Raw genomic sequence first — 21,070 nt, 5'->3', positions numbered from 1 at the left:
GCGAGGTCAAAGTCAACCTTAGATACAGGGTGAGTCCATCTCAGGAAGTGTGTGTGTGTGTGTGTGTGTGTGTGTGTGTGTGTGTGTGTGTGTGTGTAATTCAGAAGTATAGATAGGTACATAGCTCAGAGGCAAAGTGTTGTGGTTTGCCTTGGAGTTCTCTCTGAATTTGTAAAATAAAGGCAAGAGCTCGAGATTTGGGCAGAGGGAGGAGTCGGGAGCGAGAGGGGAGGAGTCAGGCGAGGGGAGGAGTCAGGAGGGGGAGGAGTCAGGAGGGGGAGGAGTCAGGGGAGGAGAAAGGAAAGAAGCAAGGAGAGAGTTGTCCTGGGAGAAGGAGAAGCTGGAGACCTGGCAAATAAAAGGTGCAAGGGATGAGGGATTTGGGAGCTAGGAATAGGGCAGTGTAGGGTGGATCTGCCCAATCTAGACGCTAGATTGTTTTCATATTAATTGAGTTGCGTTTTCTTTGTACTGGCCGATTCGGGTTGGAGAGGAAACTGCAACAGCAAAGCACATGAACCAGGCCTTGAGTCTGAGCTCTGACGTTGAAAATAATGGGGAAAGGGAGGAAAGAGCAAGTGAATTTAGGGAACAGTAATAGGAAAGTCTCCCATGAGGTCAGAACTGTTACTCACCCACCAGCACAGTAACAGGAAAGTCTCCCACAAAGTCGGAACTATTACTCACCCACCAGTACAGGGTCCTCTCCACAGACGCCCCAGCAGTAATGCAAGTGACAAGATGAAAACGAAGGGCTGTCAGAGCAAACCCAACCCTCAGCTTTACATCTGAGAAGTGTACAGGCCCAGACAAAACCATTTTAATTCTCATGCTTAGGGAAGGTAAAGTTTGTTTGATGGCCACCCAAGCCACATCGGCGTCTTCCCACAGTGGCATTATACTCGGCACTGTACTTTCTCGGGCTTTCTTTCAGGTGTGATAGAAAACTCTGGAGAACACACCCCGGCCAGTGAGTCTGCTGTCAGCAGAAAGCTCCACGGGGAACTTGGGCTGTTCCAGTTCTGTATGAGGTCAAAGAGTCTTCGTTTCTCCACTCCCTTGCTAGTGGAGAGGTTTCTATAGAAGCATCCTTTGCTTACTTTAACTAGGTGTTTCCTTGGCTTGAGATGACACAGTTTACAATTTCAACTATGGGAAAGGCTTATGGTGATGAGTGCAGAAGGGCAGGAAAATGATAACTGATGTTTGTGCTGGGTTTAAGGAAAGAAGCCCCACACTTATGTAAGCCTTGGTTCACAGGGTCTGTTGGTTGGCCTGTGAGAGCTGCACAACGATTTGTAGGCTCATCTAGATGCCAGAAGGGAATAAACCACACACTTGGGCTGTATGAGGGAGATGTGGAAGGTTCACACGGTGTGGAGGCTTTTCAAGGAGAAGGGAGAATAGCAAAGTGTCTGGCTGCAAGGACACTTCCCTCTCCTCCTCCCTTTGTCTTTTTGACAGGATACCTGATGCAGCTCCTCAGGATTCAGAGTTAGGAACAGACGGCCAAAAGTCCATCTTTAAAGCACATTACCATAATCACTCATGTGCGTGTGTGTGGGATCACACGGAAAACTGCAGGAGTCTCCTCTTTCCTTCTACCACATGGGTCGCTAGGGCAAACTCAGATGGTCATAGTATTGCAGCAGGTGCCTTAACTGGCCACCTTGCTGGACCCAAATTCCTGTTCTTTATGTGTAATGATCCACCTAGATAAATTTGAGTCCAGCCTTCTTACTTGCGAATGTCTCAATCACTCTTGTCTACAGTCCATCTTTTCTCATATGTATTGCATGTATGTATGTGTGTATGCATGTATGTATGTATGTGTGTACGTGTGTATGTGTGTCTGTTTGTTTGTATGTATGTATGTACGTATGTATGCATGCATGCATGCATGTATGTATTATATGGGTTGATCTTTTCACATTGCCTCCCTGGGAAATTTTGGGAGAGCTTAAGGCTGGTGTGTAAGGAGCTGCAATGGCTTTGGGGAAATTTGCATCAAAAGTCTGTATGTGTGTTAGGTATGTGTATAAAAACATCGTGCTGTCACTTTACAATGATGAACATAGCGAACTGTCACTTAGAAAAGACAGAACTATTTCTGCTTCTCTTGAGTCTTACTGTGTGTTGGAGATGTTTTAGGATCCAGCATTCCCTTATGCACTACATTTCTTCAAGGATGGATCAGTTCCACCAAGAAGGATTTCAGTAACTACAAAGCAACATTCAAAAAGTCCCTATACAATCAAAAAGCAGCCTGCCCAGACACTCAGCTCCACAGGAACAGGGCTTGTCCACCCTGCCCTGCTCATCCTCCTGGGCCTGAGCACATTGAAAGCATTTCCAATAACCACCGCAGGGAGAAATAAGTACTATTGATCAAGGCCCACTAGTGCTGAGTCATGTGTCAGGCACTTACTGCCTTGCCTCTCCAGTCATCGTAACACCCAGCCTGACATGACAGGCATTAAACCAGCATGCTTACAGATGGGGAAATCCAGCCTAAAGAATTCCACTGGCCTGGGTAGGCCACGGTGAGCAGGAAACAGTGACTCACATTCAAATCTTTCTTGTCTATGTTCTGTCCAGCACGTCACATCTTCACCCCATCTATAACAAACTAAGCTTGATGTTTCTGTTCGGTTTTTATAAGGTACCAAGTTGGAATGTTTGACTATAAAACTCCATCTTCCCCAATAATTGACAAATAAAATTACACGAAATCGGGAGGGCTTCTTCACAACAAAGAAAACTATTGGTCTAATGAACAGAAATTCTAATGGACTGGAGCAAATCTTCACAAGCTATATTTATGACAGTGCTAATGTCTAGAATATATAAAGAACTACAAAAATCAAATAGCACAAAAATGGGCCAATCAACACATGCATTATGAAATCAAGCATACAATTCTTAAGAGAAGAAATACAAATGGCCAATAAATATTTCTTGGGTGTAATCCCAATCCTAATTGATCAGGGTAATGAAAATTAAAACCACTTGGAGATCCCATCTTTCTGAGGCCAGCATGGTTACCTCTGGGGAGACAAATGACGACAAATACTGGAGAGCGTGGGGAAAGAGAAACACTTAGGGTTGGCACAGCTGTGACCTGGTGTGGCACTAGGGGAACCAGAGAGGAGCTTTCTCAAGAGCTAAAATTAGATCTACCATACTCTTCTGGGCATCCACTGGAAGGACTCTCTCTACCTGAGACACTGGTGCATCCTTGTGCAGTGCTGCTCTTTTCACAACAGCCAGGGGATATTCCACAATATGCAAATGAATAACGAAAACATGATACATACAGACAACAGACTTAGCCATAAATAAAAAATGAAAGTAAGAAATTCTCAGAGGGCTAGAAAGATAGCTCCACGATGAAGAGCACACCTGCTCTTGCACAGTGACAAGTTCATTTTCAGCACCTATGTCAGGTGGTTCACAGCCACCTATATATAACCTTGCCTCTAGGCAATTTGACACCCCCTGCTGGACTCCATGGGTACCTACAGCTACATGCAGATACCTCCACACAGACAGGCACGCGCGTGCACACACACACACACACACACACACACACACACACACGCACACACACACACACACCACAATTAGAAAATAAACAGATAATTTATAAAGTAAGTATACAGGCACTGGATAAAAACAGATAATGTTACACTAGCTGAAGCGACCCAAACTCAAAAAGACAAATACTGCATGTTCCCTCAGATGTTCAGCCAGTCCTCATTTACACAGGAGTATTTACAGGGGTGTGGACAGAGGGGCTATGGAGAGAAAAAGACAAAAGGTAGAGGAAGAACATTAGAACATAGGTGACATGAAAAGGGATGGCAAAATTCCTGAAAGTAGGAAAGGACAGTGGGGAGGGAGGGACAGAAAGGAGGGAGGGGGCTGGAAGGGACAGCAGGGAGGGTGGGGACAGGAAGTGACAGTGGGGAGGGAGGGGAGGAAGGTACAGTGGGGAGGGTGGGGACAGGAAGTGACAGTGGGGAGGGAGGGGAGGAAGGTAAAATGAGGAGGGTGGGGACAGGAAGGGACAGTGGGGAGGGTGGGGACAGGAAGGGACAGTGAGGAGGGTGGGGAGGGACAGTGGGGAGGGTGGGGGTAGGAAGGGACAGTGGGGAAGGAGGGGAGGGAGGGGAAGAAGGGACATTGGAAAGAATGGGACAGGGAGGGTGGGACAGGAAGGGACAGTGGGGGGGAAGGGGGAGGAAGGGACAGTGGGTAGGTGGGATAGGAAGGGACAATGGGGAGGGAGGACAGAAAAATGGCAGAGAGGATCCAACCAAAATTAAATAAACATAAAAATACCATAAAGTAAACTTTTACTTTTCATGCTGTTTAAAAAAATTTTTTTTAATGATTCCAAGTTAGAATGTTTAAATGTCACTGTGGGCTTTGGAAATTCCTTTCTATGTGAAGGACATTGAAAGATTAACACAATGGGGAATTAAGAAGGTTAGACCATGAATTTTGTTATAGGAAGGGGCAAGAAAGCACTCTCTCTCTCTCTCTCACTGAGTTGTTATACCAGTCTAGATTTCACTGGAGTTATGCTTTTAGAAAGATTGGTTTGTTTGTTTGTTTGTTTGTTTGTTTATTTGTATATCTTATGTGCATTGGTGTTTTGCCTGCATGTGTGTCTGTGTGAGGGTGTTGGATCCCCTAGACCTGGAGTTACAGATGGTTCTAAGTTGCCATGCAGGTGCTGGGAATTGAACACAGGTCCTTGGGAAAGCAGTCAGTGTTCTTAACCATTGAGCTATCTCTTCAGCTCTCAAACTAAACTTTCTCATGGAGAAGATGCCTATTATTAGTCCCATCTCACTGTATTCAATGAGAAAAATACATTTACATATAGCAAGGACTGAACAATGAAAAGAAATTATAGCCAAGACAACTAACCAATGTTTAAAACTATTAACTATCAATAATAAATTCAGACATTACTGAGAATTCTCTTCAAAACTATGTTCATAAATTTGATTGGTAGCTCACAAATCTTTTATATGCAGTTATTATCCATGTATGTGTTCATTATCTCCTTAAAGTATTTTTCTTTTGGCCAGCAATCCTGTGGGTGAAATTAGAATGGAAATTTCCCCTTGAGGTAGAAAACAAAGCAGGCTTATGAGAGGATTAAGAGGTAGAAGTTTAGACTCTCAGACCTCAGAGCTAGAGCATGTAAGGAGCAGAGAATGTAGCTCAGTGGTTGATCCTTTACTTGGCTTACATAGGGCCAGGCTTCCTTCCCAGCAAGACAGCAAGACAGAGAGAGACATACACACAGAGACAAAGAGGAAGAGACTGAGACAGAGACAAAGACAGAGAAGGAGGACACTGAACATCAATGGTTAATGAACAAATTAGTATTCATCATCTAGAGAGTCCTAAAGGTTTCCTTCCCTAGAGCTGTGTGATTTTTCCAGGAACTAATATTTTTTTAATGGTAACTTCTTTTCTAAGACTTTGTTCAATTTTGGAAAAATGAGGTTTTGTTTTGTTGCATGAGGCCAGTTTCTTTGATCAATCAGCTCCTTTCTGTGGAGCATGACAGGAGTATTACATCCCTAATGATAGTACTAACTTAGAAAAGTCTGTCACTGAAGTGAGCGAGTCCTGCCTGCTCTGAGCTGAAGGGGCTGGAATGTGGTCTGAAATGGATTTGACAGGCCACACAGCCTCCCGGCACAGAGACCACACTGCTCATGTCATCGTGAGTCAGGTTTACCTGATAACCAAAACCCAGCTGTGTGTGAGTTCAGTGCCGAACCCACTCTCGGCATCCCTTCAATGGATCAGCCGCAACTCAGCCAACAGCAAGGTGAACAAGCCAGGAGCAGAAGTCTGGACTCGTCATTTCCTCTCTATTACTAGGTCAAACCTTCAGGCAGGAGGTTCCAAACTCCCTTTCTGGGTCTTCCCCCACAACCTCATAGCAAAACCAAGCAATTACATTCTTTCTGTTTCTCATCTTCCTACCCCACAAACACACACACACACACACACACACACACACACACACACACACACACACAGAGAGAGAGAGAGAGAGAGAGAGAGAGAGAGAGAGAGAGAGAGAGAGAGAGAGAACTTTGTATGGAAGTTCCCTAATACTATCACAGAGCTGACACCTACCTTCTTCCCAAAGCGCCAGTCTACACAAGATGCTCCTCACCTGTGAGGAGCGACTGGAGAGGCTTCCTGTTCCAGACAGCTTTGTTCTCATCAGAGAGCAACACACCTCATCTGTACGTGAGCCTTGAAATTCTTGCAGAGACCCACCCTCGAAAGTTGCAAGTCAAGATTTCTGACTGAGGCAGTTAGTCACGTGAGGCAAAGCTACTGGATGGCACCTTCAGGTTCTTCCAGATGGGATGTCGCTTCCTGTTTCCCCACTGAGAAGTAAAAACTGGAGTCTGGTTAGACAGACTTAACTCCCCAGCACCGCCTAGGGTGCACACGCATTAGTCTGCCTCAGAATGAGATGGCTGTTTACACTAAAGGAAAGGGACCTAGATGGCTGGCCGTGGAGCAACATGAGACAGTGTGGACAGGGTGTAATCTGCTGTGAGCTGGTTTGACAACTACGGTACACTCTAGTAACTGCAAATCCTGGCAGGGCACTACAGCACAAGATTCATTCATGAAGGAACCTCTGATGTGGTTTCTCTGCTTGTTTACCATGATGGGGGCAAAATCTATTTAAAGAAAAAATACAGCAACCTAAATAATGAATAAAATAGTCTGGATTTTTAAAAAAAAAAAAAACAGTCAGATGTAATTCACCTTGTTTTTGTTTCAGTCTCAAAGAACAATCACCACGAAGAGAGACGAGCCTATTTAAAGGCATGAAGACAGGGCCACTCTCTGCTTGAAGTGTTTCATTTCCAAAGGGAGTGTGCCCATGATTGGGTTTATTTGGGGTGGTGTACTGTGCATGCATGTGTGCATGTGCATGTGCGTGTTTGTACCTGTGTGTGCGCGTGTGTGCGCGCACGTGTGTGTGTGTGTGTGCGCGCGCATGTGTGTGTGTGTGTGTGTGTGTGTGTGTGTGTGTGCGTGTGTGTAGGGCAGCCCTACTTTCTCTTATGGAATATAACTGGCTCTGGGCTTGAATTATTTAAAGGCGCTTTGATAGTAAGGAAGCTCCAACAAGTTGCTTCCTGTACGCTGGTAAACCAAACGGGGCATCCGTGGCGCTTCTGCAGCACATCCTCCTCCGCCCTGGAGCTGGATCCCAGGAGCCACAACTGTCTCCAACTGATGAAAGCCTTTCATTTTTTCTGTCATCTGATAAATGACAGAAGAACATAAAAGGACCAGAAGTAGAGAAAGGGAGATGCCAGTTTCAAACGAATACCAACTGTTGAGCTTCTTGGCTTTTCCTGCTGGATGTAGCTCACAGGAAGTTCACCGATCACGCCCCTTCATTCAATACTTGCTCACTAAGTTCTTCCTAGATTCTCTTTTTGCAGATGATTTTTTATTAACAAGTTAATAGTTAGCACGTTATTAGGAATGGGTGTGGTTTATGCTGGGAATCCTAGCATATAAAGAGCAAGGGAATCAACAAAGTTTCAGGCTAACCTGAGCTTCCTTCCAGGCCAGCCTGGGCTATAGAGTGAGACTCACAATAACAAAGCAAGCAAACATCTTTAGGAAGGCTGAATGCCAGAAGGTCACTAGAAGGGGAGATGGCCACTCAGCTCTTCCTTGTTTGCTCTATGGATGTGCCTGGCTCTCTGGTGAGATCTGGCCTTCCGGATCTAGTCTGATTTCCCATAGCTCCTTTGTTCGCTTTTCTAAAGTCTCTTTTTCTTTCTCAGTCCTGACTCTTGCTCATAAGTCTTGACCTTCCCCCTATAGGATCAAGAGCAGCCTGCTCCAGGATGCCCTCTGCCATTTGCTCTCAGGGAACCGAAGTGGCATGGAGGCTGGGTGCTGCTCTTTGTGCTTGCTCTGGCAGCTCTCACACTCCACTCACCAGCAGCCCTGTTGTGTGTGTGCGTAGGCCTGTGAGGCCACACCAGCTGCCCAGCTTAACTGCCTCTGTTTTGGCAGAGGTTCCATTAGACAAGGAGCCCTCAAGGGCTGAGCCTTTTACCCTGTCTACTCCTAGGTCAAACAGCAGCTGATCAAACACCACAGGAGCAGCCAACCATCTCATACTCATCTCGCTCCAGAGGTATCTGGGGCACGACAGTTCTCTTAAGTACGATTCTGGATCCTCTTTCCCCAGTTAAAGAATCCAGAAGACTATTACAGAGTCACAATTTTTTTTGCCTTATGTATACTAAAATTCATATTATCTCCTTATGAAATATAATGTTCACATCGAACAGGAATTAGTACACATACCTCAATATATCCTATATAATGAAAGGAAGCTGATTAGTAGCTGGTGCCTTTTGGGGCAGTGCAAGGGATTGAACCCAGGGACTAGTATATGCTAAGTATGTAGTCTACCAGTGAGCCCCACCACCACCTCCTTTGGGGGGTACTGTCAAGGAGCAGTCCCAGTCTTCTTCAGGGACACATTGCACAATCTACACTGGGGTGCCAGGTGGGGAAGCCTGGGAGTGCTTGTGAGTTGTGACTTCTCTGGAGCTGATGAGCCCTGTATTAGTGCCCTTTGCTGTACAGTGTCTCTGGGGAGATGACCCCAGGGGTCATGGGGTGGGCAACAAATGAACAGGGGGCTCTGAAAATATATCAGGGGAATTCCTTTCTCTGTTAATGTCTCACTTGTGTTTCTACTGCGATGTATTTATAGTTAGTTCACTGGTAGTAAGAGGGAGAACCCCCAAGGAACGGCAGACAGAATATGGTGCATGTGGGGTACAGTGGTTGAGTGATACTCAATTCTTTCATTTTATGAGTAGACTGTAGGGGGAGTGGAACCATTAAACCCAGGTTTTGTTTTCATTCTTCAGTAATAGATAGCAAGCCACGAAGTCAAGCAGAATATTAACCATTTTAGAGAGTGTGTTAGAGAGGGGCTGTCATACTCTGACAAATGAGATGTAGACAGTGAAGCAGCAGGGTTCTAGTGGAGCAGTTTTACAGGAGCAAAAGAGAAACGCATTACAAAACTGTCCAGCTCTTATACAGAGAATAAGTCAATGGCCAAATGTCAGTCCAGCTATTAGCGGGGTGAGTACCTACACAGTTCATCTACACAGTGAAGCAGGGAATGAACTAGGCTAACCAGAGGCAAATCCAATTCAGATTCTGCAGGGCCACTCGTGAACTCTGGAGAGCAGGAGACAGGAAGGTGGACTCTGGGATCCAGCAGGAAGAGAAGACACTGCAGCAAAGGCTCTGCCAGGAGGCAGAGGGAAGCAGCTTCCAGGAGTGTAGGGAGGAGAAGGCAGACTAGGAGGACTGCTATGCAGCCAGCAATGCTTTAAACCCAGAAAGCAATACGCAAGGCAGAAGAGACCAATGTTTCCCTGCCAGAAGCTCGATGGAGGCAGCTTTTGTTATGTTCATAATCTAACTGGGTATGTGCCCTGGGCCGTCACTATTAGCAACCTTGGTTTCTATCTAATGTTTAGTCTTGTCCTCTTCTCACACTTTTTAAATATTAAAGTTTATGCACAGACAAGATTTTAAATCAAAAGGCAGGAGCCTCTGCACCCTGCAGTGCACATGTATGTGGTGCAGTGCACATGTATGTGTGGCTCCTGCAAGATGCAATGAAATGAACATTCTTACCCTGCTTCCAGCTACATTCTGATTTAAAACATATTTTACATGTATTTAAATGTACTTGTGAGAGTTCCAGCATGAAAACTGCTGCAACCCTTGATCACAGAACATGTGTGTGTGCACACATATATACATACACACATACATATATGTATAAAAACATAAGCATGAGCGTGTGCATGTGTTTGTACCACAGTATATGTGTGGAAGTCAAAAGACAACTTGCACAAGTCAGCTCTTTCTTTTTTCCTTCCTTCCTTCCTTCCTTCTCTCTCTCTCTCTCTCTCTCTCTCTCTCTCTCTCTCTCTCTCTCTCTTTTTCTTTCTACTACATAGGGTCCAGGGATAAAATTCAGGTCATCGAATTTGCTGGCAAGTACCTTTACTCATTAAATCGCCTCACCTGGCCATAGGATTTCCTAAAGGGCATACTTACTTACACAACTGGATCAATATCTCCTCTAAAAGAATATAAAAGCTACACATATCGACATCAAGCAATCAGCTCTTCCATTATGACTCACACAAATCCCCAAGTGGATTACAGGATTAGGAGATCTGAATTTCATCTTTCTCCACCCACTCTGCCCAGTTTCCACACTTCCCCTGGTCTGGTGGTAGAAAGTTCCCTAGCATATACCCAAGAGGCCACTCTTGGAGGAAGAGATCAGCTACAGTCAATGAGCCCCAGGAGAGAAGATTCCTACATACTCATCCTCCCTGGGGTAGCCTTCTCTCCCTCGGCACAAAGCCCACCCACTATCCTGCAGCATTTCCTCCCTCAGTTACCTGTCCCCTTCTAACTTACTCTCTTCCCAGTGTATTCATACCCTTCCCACGTAAGCTCTGGAAGGGCTGGGATTTCTGACTGGCCTGGCCTCTGCTGAATCCCTTGGGAGTTTGTTGGATTGTTGGGGTGCAATGTCAACAGAATAGTTTATTTGTCTGTGTTCTTTCAATTGTATCCCATATTCTCTACCACAATAGGTGTTTGCTCTTTCAAAGTAGCTACCACTTTACTCTTTCAAAATATGTAGAGATCATTGTATATCACAAAGATGGCCAGTTCTTCTGTGGGTTTGCCAAGTCTGTTGGATACCCTCAAATTCTGTCATGTACTAAGGACTTGACAGAAATGATTCTTAACTACATTCTGTTTGTGATGTTATATGTAAGGCAGACCACATCTTCACATATACATCCTGTTAAAACAACTGTCTCTTAAAGTCGGGTGTTGGCCAGATGTTCATAGTCACTTGTGCATCTAGCCCTTGGCCATATGTGGCCATTATGACTGAAGAAGACATTGTGTGACTGATTCCCCTAGAACATTGTGGCTTCTAAGTTCTACTTGGTACTTGTACAAATGGATCTTATTTTTATTAATTGTGTGACTAAATGTAAATCATGCATCCATCAGACCTTCATGTCTATTAACTAGAAAACAGTATCAATAGCAATACATTAGTGCTGTAAGCCATTAGTCAGCCTATATAAAATACGCTCCTACATGGTACTGTATGAACAGATGCTGCAATTATAGCTAGCAAGGTGATTGGTACATTTAATTTATAGGCTTTTGTTTCTACATTCTTTTGCAACAGGTTTCAGTTTGTGCATCTAGACTTAGTTTGTTCAATTCAATCTTGAGTGTAACAACTGCAGAAAGTCTCCATGTTGCAACCACCTCTGGCCTCTGAGTGCCATATTCATTAGGTAATTGCCTTGGCTAATAGTTATTAGGTCCACACTATGTACCCACCACATTATCTGTTTTGAAGGAGCTGCAGACCTCAAGAATAAAAGGAAAACATCCACATGTATTTGTGAGGTGCGTATACTCTCATGCCCCAACACAGCTCAGAAGATGGACTCTCCAACATTTACCACTTCAAACCCCCCAGAAAAGCATAAATGTATAAGCCACGGATTTTAAATAAAGAACTAAGACTATCTAATGTGGAATCAAGAAACAGATGGAAGAGGGCAGATAAAGTCTCACCTCTTCAAATAACCAATCCCACGCCTGTCTTGGTTCATAGATGGAACTGGTAAAAGTTAGTATCTTCCGTCCATCTCCCTGGCTTGTGCTGGGGCAGCCTCCTGCTTTGGACAGATGCATGGGAATTGTGCAAGCATTAGCCATCATGAGAAAAAGGCAATAAAGGGGGTTGGACTTGAATAAATATTTTCAGATACTTAATGCCATGTCATGTGAACAATATGAGGAAACAAAACACATCGTTTTTACTGATGCATTTTCATCCAACACAGTGGACAAGCAGCTTAGGGAACAGAGATTGACACAATGTTCCTGAGCTTGAGGAGATATGATCTATCTCCTCCCTCTTCTCACTCTACTTCCTATCCCATGTCCTATTATGCCACCTACACACACACACCACAATACAAATACCACACACCACACACACACTACACATGCCACACATACATACACTATACATCATGTACAATACTACAGACACATACACACTACACACACATACCACACACACATTACACACATACATTCTATACACACACTACACAAACACACGCTATACACACACATATGGTAACACATACACACACTATACACTACATACATAAACATTACACTCACACATACTACACATGCACACACTACACACACCACACATACACACACTACACACTATGTACAACACTACACACACACAATCTATACACACGCACCACACAAACACACACTGTACACACACACTATCACACACTACACACTAATATATACACACTACACACACATACAGAAGCACACAAAAATGCTTGAGAAACACAGATCCCAAAGAACAGATGCCTCTCTCCAGTCTATGGATTCTCTGATGAGATTTAAAAAATTCCAGGACTGTTCCCAAGAACATAGTACCTGTATCTTTTGACTTCTTATTGGCCAAGGTTGAGGTTATACCAGAGGCCCCTAGAGAGCTTGAGAATTATGGCCGTTAGTGAGATCTGTCACTCTGTGATAATCTCCAGACTCTCAGGGACAGATCTAACTCAAACTTTTGCCCTCATGAGATGCACTGGAGCTTTCAAAAATTCATGGTGACCGACATCCCAAGGTGAATGGAACTGATGTTGATGTGGATTTAAACATACAAAGGCTTTTCCCTTATAAAGCTGCCCACTTGCAAACACAAAAACCAAGCAAAAAACATCTCCTCATCAATTGCTTCCTTGCTGTAGAAGGTGAGCCTCTGTCTGTCTGTCACTGTCTGTCACTGTCTGTCTGTCTGTCTATCGATTGATCACTGTAGCTAGAACTCAGGGCCTATTTTGACAAGTGTTCTATCAACTAAACTACATCCCAGCCCCAAAATTACTGATTCTCCGTGCCAGTTGCATTGCCTCTAAGCTTCTCTGACTGCTGATTTCTTGCCATTCAGTGTGATTCCCACCTTACTCCCTGTGAGACACATTACTACTCCTTTGGTCGACTCAGGGTCAGTGCTCACTCTGACCTGGAGTCACCCACTGGTGGATGACTCCTCCAAGCCCCTACCATTTCTTCTAAAAACTTTCTCTCTTGCTTCACCTTCCAAAGTTCCTTGTTTATGGGTCAGCAGTAGCCACATTTTTAGATGTGACATCATTCTTGAGTACTACAGCATGAACTATTGCTTTAACACAACCTGATCAGAGGGCATGTGTATGTGTGCAACATACATACATATGCATATATGCATAAATACATATATATGTAGGCAGGTGCCCTGTCTCTACTGTCAATACTGATCTCAAATCTCTCCCAAGAAATATTACAGGTTTTATCAGACACACTCAGCATTTATCAAGAGTACAAAAACAAACTTTTACCTATGACAATGCCATCTATTATTTTAGCTCTTGGTAACCCATACTTTCCGCCTCTGTTTGAAGCTTTATCCTCCTATCCTCCTCCTCCTCCTCCTCTTCTTCCTCCTCCTCCTTTTCCTCTTCCTCCTCCTCCTTTTCCTCCTCCTCTTCCTCCTCCTCCTCCCCTCCTCCTCCTAGTCTTCCTCCTCTTCCTCCTCCTCTTGTTTTACTTATCTATTTCCAGTATGTTTTCATCCTTAGAGATCGTTTTAATTGATTGTTTCCTATGTGTATGAAAGTATGTAAATACCAGCTCACAAACAGACAAAGGTCTTGCTTTCTGCCTACTCTGAGCTGCAGCTTTGGCATGCCTGTTGAGTTTCTTGAAGGGAATTAGCCTAGTTTGAACCTATCCACAAGCCAAACACAGTAAGGCTGAGGCCAGATTACTTTGAAGGGGCTAAGGTACCTGAACAGAACTCTACATACCAGGCTGGTTATGAAGAGCTCCTTATGGCCCTTCATGGAGACCCTAGCTATGGAAAACCTGTTTCGTGAGAGTGGTCTTGCTGGCCATCTCAGCTGTTCCCTTAGAGCAGTGAGGAAAAGTGTTCTCAGGCTAGCATGATGTATATTCACTTCCCTCTTTTTAAATGGACGACTCCCAGCTCTCAGGAAGCAGTTTTACCACATAATAGCCCTTCCTAAAGGAAACCCGATGCAAAACCAAAGTTTATGAAAAATGAATGTTATCAAGTGTTCAGAGCAATACCTTATGCCATTCACTGATTTATACATTACTCCTGCTACAGAAGTTATGTCACTAGTAAGTATGGAAACTGTATAAGTTTGCCTGACCGTGTTAAATTGTTTGTAAGACCCGTACACAACACAGGATACTAGCCATTGAGCAGGAAAAAATAAATATACCAGGGAATTATCTCCTAGAAATATGACACAATGTTTTAGCTATTTAAAATCCTTAAGGGCTGGAGAGATGGCTCAGCGGTTAAGAGCACCGACTGTTCTTCCAGAGGTCCTGAGTTCAATTCCCAGCAACCACATAGTGGCTCACAACCATCTGTAAAGAGATCTGATGCCCTCTTCTGGTGTGTCTGAAGACAGCTACAGTGTACTTATATATAATAAATGAACAAATAAATCTTAAAAAAATAAAATAAAATCCTTAAAATCAAAATTTATCAACCAGTCTATTCATCAATAAGAAGATAGTATGTGAAAATAATTATAGCAATAACCTTTAAGGTACTGTAAATTTTAGTTAAAATTAGAGCCATTTTTCATCAATACTGAAATGAGCCAGACACTCAGAAGGCGGAGGCAGGAAAATCTTGTATTCAGGAGCAGCATGGGTTACTTAGTGAGCCTGGCCTAGCAAGTGCAGGGCCCTGGAGTTCAATCTGAACCAAACCAAACAAAAAACCCTAGACTGTCACTAATAAAATCCCTTTAGCCTCAAAGCTTCCTAAGAAAGTCATAGCTAGAAAGCCAGAAAATTCCTGTACACTGAATGTCTTTGCTAGGTCTCACAGGGGAGGAAGCAGAGCAAAGAGAGCTGTGCGGCCCCCACAGGACAACAGAGGCAGTACATAGGTTACTCAAGCCTCCTCGGTGACAAAGATGGCTCACAGCTTCTGGAGTTGCCAACCAGCAGTGACTCACACGTTCAAACAGCTCTGCCATTCCTTATGTGTCAGAAATGTTCCGTGCTGACGGTGATGGGTCAGATAACCAAGCCTATGCACGGCGACACTACAGAAATCCAGTGTAAAGCACAGACTTAGTTGGGACAGCCCACTTAACTCTACTTCAGTACTGAGCATGTCAACAAGGTAGATATTACTACCGTAAAGGCACTTTCTGCACATGTAATGTATCTATCCCAGTCTAAACAAATGGTAATTCTAGATACCTTAATTTTTTTTTTAAAAAAAGAAGGTTTAAACATACTAGGTAGATTTTCTTACTGTTGACGAGAGGTGATTACGGTGGCTTAATTTACCATTTCTACAATTCTATAAGCCACCTAAACTTTTCAGCACTGATCCCAGATGAGTTTAAAAAATTTTGCTCTTTTTCACTTTAGGGAGCAGAGGGGATGAGGCCCGGGGGCGGGGGGAGAGGATTGTATCCATGGCCTACCACTGAGCCACATCTCCCATCCTCAAGCCATTTTCTGATGAGACAGAAGAAAACATTGAGTGAGCAGCAAGTATCAGAATGATGTAGGCCCTCTGCACTGGGACGACAGCAACAGTGTGGGTGTCCCGCTTACCTCAAGCGTATCAGCGCCCAGAACTGTGGTATGTTTCTGGAACATCCTAGGTCTTAAGACATTTTAAATGAAAGAGGTATCTGGGGGCGGGAGGGTGGAGTTGTGGCACAGGGAGGATATGAACTGAGGAAACCTGAGCTCTCTAGAAGTGCAAAGACACTGACCGCATGTAAAGGCAAGTCTAAACCTACTCCACCACCAGTCAGTCATCAAGGCTTCCTGCTAAATTCTCTTAGTACTCAGAAGGAATCTGGGTTAGAGCTACTGACTGCGGTGCAGGCAGAGAACTCCGTGACATTTCACATCACAAAAGTCAAGGCAGGTGCAGGCACAGATGCAAACCCTCAGACACTGTAGCCTGAGATGCCTCTAATGAACTCTTGCAAGGCTGAGTGTGCGTTGGCTACAGGGAGGGGAGGCTAGACTCTCCCTGCTCTTACTTGGGGCCTGGGACTGGAACCTAGTTCCACCCATGCAGCTGCAAGGGCTTTTAGTCTTGGGGGGAAGTGTTGTTGCAGGGTGTGATTTAGCTCATGAGGGGCCAAGGGTATAGCTTCTACTTGAGTGGGGAACACGGGTCCTTGAGGACCAGCATGGATACAGGGCCTACGCTTGTAGGAAACAGAGACCCTGTGTGGTGTGTGTGCCAAATCCCTGGCCTCTAAGGAGTAAGGACACAATTTTGGCCCATGTGGGGTCAGGAATCTACATAGCCATCATGGGCCCGAGGTCAAGTGGGCCTTTATGAGACAGGAACCCCATCTTGGCCTATTCGGGCCAGAAAACTTCATGGCCAGTAAGGGCCCCAATGGCTTGCGGGATTCTAGGGAACAAGGACCTAGCCTTGGCCTGCCCAGGTATGGGACCAGGGAAGTACCAGTCCTGTTGGGTCTGAGCTGCCCACAAAGGAATGAGATGACCTGTGGGTGGCCCCTGCCGGGACACCTCACCTGCGCTTGTCCTTTTGCTCTCCTCACCTCTTTCCAGTCCCTTGAGAAGAAGCAGCTTCAAAAGCTGCGGGGCAGGCTGTGCAGTGATGCATTCTGGGAAGGCCCACGGAGTGGAGTGTCTGCGCTGAGCTTAAAGGTAACAGATTGGCATGTGGGTGTTCCCTGATGTCGGTTACTTTCCTTGAACTGTGCTCATCCCAACGGCACCTGAAAGGGTGACAGGAGGCAGCGTGAGTGTTCCAGTGGAGTGGAAGCACTCGCTCAAGCTACCTACACCAAAGAGAATGAGGCTGGGTTTAACCCAATGCCGTGGAGAAACGTTTTTCAGAGGACAAATATTATAACTTCCGACAAGTTGGTGAAGAGAGGAAGGGGAAACATTGGAGGATAATAAGTGTCCATGTACTCTCTTACGTGACAAACCCGGTAATCTCCCATTCTAAGGTTGCGTTAACAGAGATGGGGATAGATAAAACTGGACTAAAAGGAGCCATAATATTGAAGGGGAGAGTGCTATTTCTGTGGATATTTGGCTTAAAACAAAAAGTATGAAGCTATTTATACAAGAGTTGGAAAGTGTTGGGAAATCAGGGGTTAGAACATCTAAGTTCTGACTCTTCATGAACTAACTTTGGAATGTATCAGCCTCCAGCTTTTTAACATCCATTTAAAATGTTGATTTTCTCAGTAAAGTAAGAGCAACTAATCCTCATACGCCTGAAGAGTTCAATGAAATACTGGTTAGAAAGCCTTAAAAAAATATGTGGCAAAGTCGAGCACTTGGAAGATCGTTAGTTTTGATACTAAGAGGACACCAAGAAAAATGAAAAATCTGCTTTCTATTACTGCTAATAGGCAGCCAAATTATGAAGTTTTACTAAGTATCATCTTTAGTCCCCCATGTAAAAAATTAGGGCATTAGACGGAGCTTAGGGGGAGATGAGAGCCTTTGTAACAGGACAGACATGATTAGGAAAATCATGTTTTAAAACTAACTGAGCTGGGGATAGAGCACAGTTGTAGAATGCTTGTCTGGTAGGCATGAAGTCCTGGGTTCCATCCTCAACTCTAAATCAAATGGGGTGCCAGTGCTGGGTGGAACCCAGTGTGTGGTAGGCGGAAACTGGAAGATCAGAAAGTTTAAGGTCATCATTAAGTACATAGTGAGTTTGAGGTCAGCCTGGGCAACATGAAACCCTGTCTCCAAAGTTGTTAGATTGGTGCTTTGGAGAGGACCACAGGTAGACATGGGAGATGGCCAAGCAACCACAGGTTGACACTGAAGAGCAAACGAGGAATGACGGTGGAATTCAGATAGCCTCCAAAGCACATGGGAGAAAGATCAAAGAGACTTATTTTAAAAGGTGGAAGTCGGCGGGGGGTGGGGGGGCTAAAAAGCAAAAACACAGTCTACAAATAATAATTTGATTTTTATCTCACTCAAGTCAGACTAAGTGAAAGCAACGGGATATAAAAACAAAACACAAACCACACACAGACACACACACAGACACACAGACACAGACACACAGACACAGACACACACACAGACACAGACACACAGACACAGACACAGACACACACACACACAGACACACACACACAGACACACACACACACAGACACACACACACAGACACACACACACACACACACACACACACACACACACACACACACACACACACATTCCAAATAAAACAACCCTAGAGGGTAAAGAACAGATAAACCAATTCTGACATAAATCATGAAAATGGCAGCATATACGGCAGTGGTTCTCAACCTGTGGGTCGCGACCCCAGGCCCAACAGACCCTCTTTTAAGGGTCACTTAACATTTACATTGTGCTTCATAACAGTAGAAAAATTATCATAATTAAATAGCAACAGAACAATTGTATGGTAGGGGGTCACCACCACATGAAAAGTGTTAAAGGGTCACAGCACCAGGAAGGTGGACACGCACTGATGCGAGGCAAGCCTGCTCAAAAAGAAACCATTTTGAATTTCAAGGACAAGAAATTAGGAAGAACTGACCCCAGGGCTGGGTGTCATGCAAGGTTGTGTCACTGAATGAGGGATTAGGTTTCTGAATGAGAAGCTACTTCAAAAGAAAGGAATCCAAGGTGTTGCTGACAGTGTGTGCCTGTGTTGCATTGTGAGACCCCACTGCAGCCTTGCTCTGATTACACAACACACACCATACACCGGGAATGCACATACACTCACCTTGCAATGCTAACATTCGCTACCGGAAACACCCTTGGCTCAGGTTCAAAATCTTGTATGGTATAAACTACAGAAAACACGTACTTTTAAATAATTTCCTACTATCATTTCTTTTGTTATTGTTGTTTTGTGTTGTTTGTTGGTTGTTTGGTTGGTTTTCAACACATGATTTTTCTGTATAATGGCCTTGGCTGTTCTGGAACTCGCTCTGTAGACCAGGCTGGCCTTGAACTCCGAGAGCTGCCTACCTCTGCCTCCTAAGTGCTGGGATTAAAGGCGTGCACCACCATGCTTGCAGCCCTGTCATTTTCTAATATGTAGCAAGTGTGTATAACTCTGAATTGTATCATGTTAGAATGTTTGCTTTCCAAAATCGCAGTTTGGATTGCATACACAACTTTCACTTAAAAATTGCTAAATGAGTTTTGGCTTTAGTTTGATTTCTGAAATGGGTCCAGTATTTTGTTCTGTGTGCTTCCGTGAGGTGGCATCCTTAGCACTGGAGACGATAAAAGCAAAATACTGACCAACATGAAAATGTTGACGCTGGTATGCATCCGGAAGCATTATTCAGCCAATGTGTGTGTGTGTGTGTGCGTGTGCGTGTGTGTGTGTGTCTAAGGACACATGCATGTATGCACACAAGAGGACAGGTAGATGTTGGATGTTGGGTACCTTCCTCAATCACTTGCTGTCTTATTTCTTAAGCTAGGGCCCAGGGCTTCTCTTTGAACATGAAGGTCCCAAGTTTGTCAAGACTCTGCGGTCGGCAAGCTCCTGGGATCCCCCTGTCTTCACCTCCTCAGCTCTGGGATTCTAGGCATGTGTTATCATGCCTGGCTTTTCCATGGGTGCTTAGGGGAGTCCAGAGGGCTTCTCATGCTGCATGTCCAACACTTTACTAGTTGAGCCATCTCCCTAGCACCTAGTAATTCATAATTTATATTAAAATAAATACACACACTCATCTCATTTACTTCTGTCTTTAGTAAGTGGTAAAAAAATATTCACACAAAAGAATTCTTTAAATTTATGATTTATTTATTATTAGTAAATATTTGATTCGTATAGCTATTTTATATACCTATATATTCAGAATTGCAAAAACATTTCTTGGGTGGAAAGAGGGCTTGTGAATAGAAAAAGCTTAAGAAGTTTAAGAACACTTGGAGTTCGAGAAAGGCTTTTAGGCTTCCTTTGTTTCTATTGTTTGACTGCTGGGGATTGAAGCTAGGCTTTGTAGATGCTTGATAAGTATTCCACCACTGAGATAATCCACCTGCCTCAAGAAAAGTCATAATGTATACAGTTCAAAATGGTTAAATATATTTTTCCAAATAACTGTCCTAGGCCAGCTTCTGTAGCCCCACAGGTGTAAAGGCAGTGGGGGTAAGTGGTGGGGAGTGTGGAAGACTCACCCTCAGCTCATTTCAACTAACAGATCAGCCTTGGATTAAGAGTCACTCAGTGGCTTCCTGGTTGCTGCCGCCGCAGAGAGCCCTTGGGCAGCACCCCGCGAGCAAACTTGAGCCTCGGGACCACAGGTAAGACCAACTTGTCTGCTGCAAGAGAGCTGCCTGGTGAGATCGGGACACACAGAGGCAGAGTTCATCTAGGACCAGGCACGTCCTGTGTTTGCCGGAGGTCCCACGCCCACGGATCCCGGGCCCTCAGCAGCTCTCTGCTCCCAGACCCTGTGGGAAAGACACCTCACCGCCTGATCAGGTGGGCACTCCTGAGGCTGCAGAGCGGAAGAGACCACCAACACTGCCCACCCCTGCCCACATCCCTGGCCCAAGAGGAAACTGTATAAGGCCTCTGGGCTCCCGTGGGGGAGGGCCCAGGAGCGGCAGGACCCCTGCGCCTGAGACACCGCCGGACCCTGAAGGAAACAGACCGGATAAACAGTTCTCTGCACCCAAATCCCGTGGGAGGGAGAGCTGAACCTTCAGAGAGGCAGACAAGCCTGGGAAACCAGAAGAGACTGCTCTCTGTACATACATCTCGGACGCCAGA

At 44.7% G+C, this 21,070-nt stretch overlaps 1 protein-coding gene across 5 annotated transcripts in view; it reads right to left on the bottom strand.

Annotated features, from left to right (window-relative positions):
- Cers3 (ceramide synthase 3) overlaps positions 1-16,921 on the bottom strand; it is a 105,282-nt gene extending 88,361 nt beyond the window's left edge. Inside the window, 1 exon segment of one of the 5 annotated variants that reach the window (NM_001127561.2) lies at positions 16,854-16,921. The gene's annotated coding sequence lies outside the window, so the exon portion shown is untranslated. 5 annotated transcript variants of the gene reach the window in all.
- Positions 16,922-21,070: the final 4,149 nt, after the last annotated feature.

This window comes from Rattus norvegicus, chromosome 1 (genome assembly GCF_021556685.1).
Source record: "Rattus norvegicus strain SHRSP/BbbUtx chromosome 1, alternate assembly SHRSP_T2T, whole genome shotgun sequence".
NCBI classification, from domain to species: Eukaryota; Metazoa; Chordata; class Mammalia; order Rodentia; family Muridae; genus Rattus; species Rattus norvegicus.
The sequence above is the reverse complement of the archived record's forward strand: the minus strand, read 5'-3'. Positions and strand labels throughout refer to the sequence as shown.